Source organism: Callorhinus ursinus, unplaced genomic scaffold, assembly GCF_003265705.2.
Source record: "Callorhinus ursinus isolate GAN/ISIS: 27379988/994484 unplaced genomic scaffold, GSC_fseal_2.0 scaffold6, whole genome shotgun sequence".
NCBI classification, from domain to species: Eukaryota; Metazoa; Chordata; class Mammalia; order Carnivora; family Otariidae; genus Callorhinus; species Callorhinus ursinus.
The window spans coordinates 970,065-978,303 of record NW_027397068.1 but is presented as its reverse complement, the minus strand read 5'-3'; the positions used below and the strand labels follow the sequence as shown (position 1 = coordinate 978,303).

Sequence of the window (8,239 nt, the reverse complement as noted above, 5' to 3'; positions counted from 1 at the left end):
AAGTTTAGTGACTAAAGAAATGAAATGATTTAGTATTAGTGATATTAATATTATTAATATTATATTAATGATGATAAAATATTATTCACCACTCAGTGATTAGATGCATTCTTTCAAGAATATGTTGGCACAAGATAGACTATAGACTTCAAAAAGCTGTTTACATTAAAAGGTGTTTCAAGCTAGAAGCACTTACCCTAACTCATTCTTGATGGAAGAGGGGCTGTGACATGGTTCTGAATTTCTTATTAACAGAAGAACTAAATTGCACTTAAGGTGGAGTCCAGAGAAAGAAAGTGTATTTCTCAGAACTTATTCTCTTGCAAATAACAGAGACCCAACTCAAACAAGTTATAGCAAAACCGAAATCTATTTGCTGACATACTGAAAAAAATCCAGAGTTCCAGGTGCCCAAATCATGTCGCCAAGTCTCCTCTTGCTCTCTTAATTTTTATTTCCTGCATGTGGCCTCACTCTTGGTGAAGTTATTTTCTTTTAATGACATGTCTACTAGCAACTCCATGATGACATTCTCATAACTCCGCCCTACCTGCAAAGGGAGAGCCCCCTTTTCTCAATAATTTCAGAAGGGTCAAGTCAAATATGTATCTCTGACCCATTCATTGTTTCCAGAAAGATGGAATATGATGATTGTTCAGTTTGGGCCACGTGCCCATTCCTGGAGTGGGGGCTGGAGAAGGGAGAAGGGAAAAAATGGGGCATAGGGTCAGACCAACCTAAGCAATATAGACTAAGTATGGGAAACAGCCTGTTCTCAAAGGAAGATTGAAGAGTCCTGGGGAGACTAAAAGGGAAGGGGTAGGTGAAAGCCACCAGATAGCCACTAGATTCACTTCACACTGCATCAGAAATAGTCATTTCACATCTGCTCAGAAGGAGCAGATGCTTGAGAAAAGGGTTGGAAAGAGAGTAAAAAAAAAGAAAAAGGATGAGAGGGAAAACCTAGAACTTCTAGTAGAATGGATGGGAGTTGTCAGAGAAAGCAAGGTTAATCAGCTCAGAAACAAGAACGGAAGGGAAGTTCCCACAGGATCTACTTTCCATTTCATTGAGGACACTTTTAAGATGGAGTTAAACATGGATTTCAACTTTTCCAGTGATTACCCGGACTCCAGTAATGGAAATGAATGTTGGGCATGTTGTTGGAGCTTCCTGAAAACAGACCCTTTACAGATTATATGGATTATGGCTTCTAGGTTTACAGTCCAGAGAGTATTTTTATAGTTTCTTGTACTGTTTAGGTAAGAGTTACACAATCTTTATCTCTATGTCTTCTTTAATGTGATGAGAGGAATTCCTCATTTTATCGGGCACCTACAAATTGCCAGACCCTATGTTAACACTTCCCCAGATGTAATCTGGAAGAATAGTAGGCATTCACTGGAAGACGGCGGAAACAGAGTAAAACAGAATCATGTAGGAAGTCAATGTGTCAGTTTAGTTGCATAGTGTAATGATTAAGGCCATGTATCTGTCTTCTGCAGGCTGAGTAAATGGAGCTCACGGACACCATTGGCTTTAGGCTGTTTGTAGCTGCATGCTAGCTTGTCTTAAACTTTCATGTTCCATTTTTTAAAATAAACATTCTCGTTCTTTTTCTGAGATTGAAACCCATTGCTCTACCAGGCCATATATGTCTAGGTAGCTCTCACACATACATACTAAAGCACTCCTTGAATTGGTAGAGAATATTACAGTAAGAGAATGGGCAGATGTAATAATCCAGAAGCTCAGCCTCCCAGACCATGGGATTTTCTCTTGGACTGCCTTCTACTAGACTAGACAAAGTCTAGATAAGTCACAAAAGGAAAATAACAAAGCATTTTTCTTAATATACTCTCAGCATCCTGTTTAATTTTGCATTAGGTGTGAAGAATAAGTAGAAATGTTTTATAATTAAATTTTAACAGCATTTTCATGGCACTTCGGAAACAAAACCAAATATTTGCATCATATGTGCCATACATACAAAATTTTATGAGGCATTTTACGGAGATTAATTATTTTTATAATCAACAAAGTTCTCAGAGTCCACAAATTTTAGTGGTTACTCTGATACACATCGAATTTGAATATAAGATCACTTAAAAATTGAAAACAATTTTGTTTCATACATGCATATTTAATGAGGGAGAAGCTAAGTAATTACCTTGAGTACATACTCCTAATTCTTAGTGACTTTTTAAAAAGAAGAAAGTTGCCGGTATGATAAATAGTTTGTATGTGATCAAAATATTGTAGTCTGAATCTACTGCCAACCAGCTATATGACTTGAGGAAGGTACTTAGCTTTGAGGGACCTCATTTTTCCCATGAGAGACCCGGATCATATAATTTCTGTGAATCTCTGGAACTCTAAAATTCTAATATCTTTGGGGCGCCTGGGTGGCTCAGTTGTTAAGCGTCTGCCTTCGGCTCAGGTCATGATCCCGGGGTCCTGGGATCGAGCCCCACATCGGGCTCCCTGCCCCGTGGGAAGCCTTCTTCTCCCTCTCCCACTTCCCCTGCTTGTGTTCCCTCTCTCGCTGTGTCTCTCTCTGTCAAATAAATAAATAAAATAAAATAAATAAAATAAAATAAAATTCTGATATCCTAAAAATGAGAATGTCTCTTATTTAATTTGCCCCTAAGGTAGAATGGATTTAAATAGTTCTGATCAAATAGATATGTAGCATATTTAAAGACAAAAACAAAGCAAATGAGTAAAATGAGAAAAGTTTCTCCCAAACTTCTGATAACTTTTATCATCTTGAGTCACCCCTGCACAAGGGAACAGCTATGGGATTAGTAGCTTGTAGACAAATTTCATGCTTGGCAGCACTTCCCCTTGGTATCCAAAAATTTAAACTATATGACTTATGAATATAGTTTGAGTTCTTATTCTCAGATGCAGCTGAAAACAAACATAGGTCTAAGCCATATACAAAATTCCAAAATTCAGGAGACACCTCCCCTTTCCTAAGGGTTGTTTAAGCTTAGACTGACAATCCCTAGCACACACTTGTAGCGAAATGACCTCTTCTATGTTCACATGGAAGATGAGGCTTCATTTCTCAAACATCTCCATAGAGGCTCATGTCAGGCACAGGCAAAGCATGCCTAATAAACAATTCATGTGGCCTATCATTGCTGGCGTTGATTTATCTCCCAAGTATGGATGAAACACGTGAGAAAAATCAAGGTGGGAAAAGAATGGCTAACCTTTACTTATATTCTGGGCCTACAATAATTCTCAGTTTGAGCTCTGATTCTGTTGATTGTATTTTTCATTCTAAGGAAGACTAAAGTCAAATGATAATTTACTTTTAAGAACCTCACAAGACTACGATTTTACAGAGAAGTAGTGTACACTTATAATTTTTCTAGACTTTTCCACATTCTGATGCAAAGCAAGCATTAGGGAGAAGTTGTTACACAACTGGTTGATTTAAGACTGATTCCATAACTTTTATTCAATTTCTCTAGGGCTAAGTAACATATTAAGCTGTATTTTTAGGCAGGAAATAAAAAGTCACAGAGATTATATATTTCATACTTTAGTATTTTACAAATTGGAGGCTCTATTTTAGGTAAATTGAATACATTCAGTAAGTGATTTTGTGACGATTTGCTCTCTTATTTCAGATAGTGCAAGGGAAGAAGTGTAATAATTCAGTTTTCCATACCCGTACAATTTGAAAACATGAAAATTCATATTTTTTTGTGGAGACTGGTCAGGGCAACAAAGATTGCAATTTAATTTTCAATAATTATGTCACTTGTCCTAAATTTGCCTTTCAATTATTGCTTTCACTTAAAGTTTTTTGATTGCCATATTGACATAAAAATAGTAAGAATACTAGGGGCGCCTGGGTGGCTTAGTCAATTAAGCATCTGACTCTTGATTTCAGCTCAGGTGGTGGTCTCAGGGTCCTGAGATTTGGCCCTGCATCAGGCTCTGTGCTCAGGGTGGAGTCTTCTTGAGATTCTCTCTCTCTCCCTCTACCTCTGCCCCTCCCCCTGCTCGTGCACTTCCTATCTCTCTCCAAAATAAATAAATAAAATCTTTAAAAAAGATAATCAGAGTACTATCCATAACCTTTGTAAGATTGTCACAAACTTTAAAAAGTCAGATTAGATTAATGGCATAAATTTCAAGAAGTTTCACATGTACTTTGTGAAATGATCACTACAATCAAGTTAATTAACACATCAATCCTGTCATATAGTTACCTTTAAGTTATATACCCATTATAGTAGTGGAAGAAGGAAGAGAGGGATTAATTTTATCTGAATGTCTTTAGGGAAGTATTTACTACAAGATGTTTATGTTGGATCTAGTTTCATGAGTACCATATTTCAGAATTGGGAATGCAAAGTACGCAGAAAAGAGTCAACAGAGCAAGACTGAGACTGCTATCCTTATAAGGTCCTACTTGCAAATTTGGCCCTTGGCTGGTGTCTGGAAACTTAGATTTTAGAAGTGTTCCTACCATGCCCTGATACGAATGGTTCACTATGTCTAAACTATCTATACAAATAATAGAGCTTTTGCTGAATACCTTGTTTCCTTCTGGGAGTCTGGAAATTTGGTATGCGCTAGGGGGCTAGACAGAGGGTGCCTACATGACCAGCTCCCATTAAAAACCCTGGGTACTGAGTTTCTAAGGAGTTTCCCTGCTAGACAACATTTCACAGGTATTGTCACAACTTATTGCTGGGAGAATTCAGTGCATCCTATGTGACTCCACTGGGAGAGAATCCTGGAAACTTGTACCTGGTTTCCTCCAGACTTCACTCCTTCACCTTTTCCCTTGCTCCTATTTCTTTGTATCCTTTAGCTGTAATAAATTACAACAGTAGGACTGTATGCTTAGCTCTATGAATCCTCGTAGCTAATCAACCTAGGGGTAGTCTTGGAGAGACCCAGTACAGGGTAGATTTTTTGGGAGGTCATCTTTGTCAGAGAAAACAGTAGTGGTCAGAGACAAGGACCACTTGTCAAAAAGGAAATACATTATGTTTTGGGAACTGCACCTCATTTTGAATGATTCTGCTAAGATGGGGAGGACTATTATACAGGAGGCCAAAGAGGACTTTAAACATTATCTAGGTATTTGGTTATTTTCCTTTTTAAGGGCTTTGATTAGTTCAACTCTTATTTGACCAAGCCTTCTTAAAAGCTTCTTACTGAGAATGAGCACAGAGGTATAAATAGTCCAGCTGAAGTCATGAAACTGACTCGAATATTGCTGCACCAAGAAAATTGTTCTGATTCCAACCAGTGAAAAATGGAATCTGTCCATGGTCTTATTTTTCAAAATATTTATTATAAAGTAAGCTCCTTGAGAAAAAGATTGTGGTTTTTTTTAAAGAGTTATTTGAGAGAGCAAGAGAGAGAGCGAGCACAAGCAGGGAGGAGGGGTAAAGGAGAGGGAGAAGGCCACCTCCCCACTGAGCAGGGAGCCTGATGCGAGACTCGATCCCAGGACCCTGGGGTCATGACCTGAGCCGAAGGCAGACGCTTAACCGACTGAGCCACCCCGTGCACCCTGGAAGGATTGTGTTTTATTTGTTTTTATTTTTCCTTAATGCAGTGCCTAGTATAGTGTTTTATTAATAGAAGACATTTAATAAATATTATATTTATGATCCCTTAGGAGATCATGAGCTTCTTACAAGATGGGACCATATTTTATTCATCTTTGTATCTCTGTAATCTAGTACAGTATCTGGTTTACATTATCCATTCTTTCATTTCCAGGATATTTATTGAACATCTAGGATGTGGCACACACAGTTCTAGGTGCTTGTAATTAAATAGCAAACAAGATAACAGGGCTAACAGTCACATGGGAGCTGAAGAAATGTTTGTTGAATTCAGTGGTGTTTATCAGCCAGTCTCTTGACTTCCCACAAGCCTGGCACAGTGAAAGCTGTCCCTATCTTTCTCCTATATTTTGTTTGTCTTATTCCCTTATCTGTACACTGTAATCTGGTTTTGAAACTGGAATACTATTGCTGCTCTTGTCATTGAGATTTTTCACCTCAGAAATGGCATAAACTCCTGGTCTAAAACAATTCTAACCAAAAACACAGTTGCACTGACCAAGATGGAATATGACAACTATAAATTGTAATGGGTAATTTAGATGATGTGTTCCAACAAAGGCAGGGATTTTTGCTTGTTTTGTTTGCTTCTATAGTCTCAAAACTCAGGACAGTAGTACTTTCACAATAAAAATTTGTTGAGCAAATCAGTTGAATAAATAATCTTATATCAGTAGCAAATGAAAGTTTTATCAATGAAATATTATTTAAAATTATTTTTTTGGAAAATAATATTAGCCAGGGGAGCCAAAACATGTAACACATAATTTAAAAGAAGCTCAAAAACTCAAGATGACTCTATAATGAAAAAATCTCCTGAGATGGGAGGTGGAGAAATTGGGCTCTGGGTGCTTTGCCATTAACGTGCAATAATAGGACTTTTGTCTGGTCATTTTAAACTTTGTGCACCTCCGTTTTCTCACGTGTGAATTGAAGATGTTGAAAGAGATTTCTACACTCTCTTCCACATCAGTATTAAATCCATGTGATGGTTTAAAAGGAATGATACCTGATGGGAGTTATGTATTTGCGTGTCATCCTTGCGCAGGGGCCATGCTAATCTTCTCTGTATTGTTCCAATTTTATAGTATATATGCTGCCAAAGCAAGCACCCTGTTGGGAGTTATGTAAAACCTAATTTGACCGATTCTGTAGACTACTTCCATCAGTTGCTGGTCATTTTCTCATATTCTAAATTTATTAATGTCTCAGACAGCGATGACAATGGTGATGGGCAGGTGAATAATAGAAACAACGGTATCACCTTACAGGAAAAACTCTTTCTAGCAGATGAAGCTTTATCAGAATATAAAATAAAATAGGAAGCTAGGGGATGAGTAAGTAGGGAACAAAATAAGATGATGCATTTTTATCAGTCTCTTATGGTGTATTTGAATTTAAGTTGTGAATAGCAGGAAGAGGGTTGAATTGTAGACTGATCCAGGAAGACGGATTTTCTTGTTTGGAAAATTTCTTGTAGAATTTCACATGCTTCATAGACATAAAATCTGTTATCATTATTTTTAATAGTGATATGTCTTAGTAGATCTATCATTTGTATTTAATACATAAGAGTTTCTCATAGATTTGTATAAATTAGCAAAACAATGAATTTGATACAATAAAATGAATACCAGCCTCTTGAGAGTTGACACTTAGGTAAAATGCTATAACACATAGATCACGTTATTGAGGATTGCCTTGGGACAGGCTGCCATTGCTATTTATCCAAGTATACAACTATCTGGGGCTTTCATCGGGAATGAGAATTCTAGGACAAAAACAAAGATTTACCATGGAGCCTGAAACAGGCAGACAAGTAGCTTTAAACAGCAAGCAGTCTTTTCAGATTGATTTTTTTTTTTCTTTCATCAAGAGTCAGTGTCAGTGATGTCTGGCTTTCCCCAGGATTCATGACATAAAAATTTTATCTTAGGAAATGTTTGTTAAAAACAAACAGACAGGGCGCCTGGGTGTCTCAGTCGGTTAAGCATCAGACTCTTGGTTTTGGCTCAGGTTCTCAAGGTCATGGGACCCGCTCAGTGCCCAGTCTTTTTGTCCCTCTCCTTCCTCCCCCTCTGCCCCTTCCCCAGCTCGTGCACCTGCTCTTTGCCCATGCTGCGCTCCAAGCACACCTGCATGCATTCTCTGTCTCTAAATGAATAAATAAAATCTTAAAAAACAAACAGACAGACAGTATTTAGTATGTACTTTTATCATATGATGCCTATAATGCCTATAATGTGGCACCAGAATTTTGTTGTATCTGTCCATAATTATTTATCTGGAATGTAAGTTTTGAAGGACCTGATTCTGGAAACACATAAGACTATCATAAAGATTTATGATTGGGTTTCCAGTAGAAACTTTTAAGAATCAAATGTTTTTTGTTTTTGATTTATTATACTTTGAGCTGAATATGAAGGGAATGGGGGCATAATTCTTCTAAATCCTTTTTTAAAAGACTAAATAAAAAGTTTAAGACAGCTAAAATATGACCTCTCAAAAACTTCTCAGCAACTTTTTGAGAAAAAAAATTGTGATTGTAAGTCACATTGATGGTGAAACTAATTTTAAAATGAATTTTTACATAAATCTTAAGTTCAGTGTATCTTTCATGAGGCTATTTG

At 37.1% G+C, this 8,239-nt stretch overlaps 1 non-coding gene across 1 annotated transcript; it reads right to left on the bottom strand.

Moving 5' to 3' along the window:
- Window positions 1-6,612: 6,612 nt before the first annotated feature.
- Window positions 6,613-6,721, bottom strand: LOC112813907 (U6 spliceosomal RNA). The gene has a single exon (XR_003205620.1). It is a non-coding gene; the product is annotated as a U6 spliceosomal RNA (small nuclear RNA).
- Between the last annotated feature and the right edge of the window lie 1,518 nt (window positions 6,722-8,239).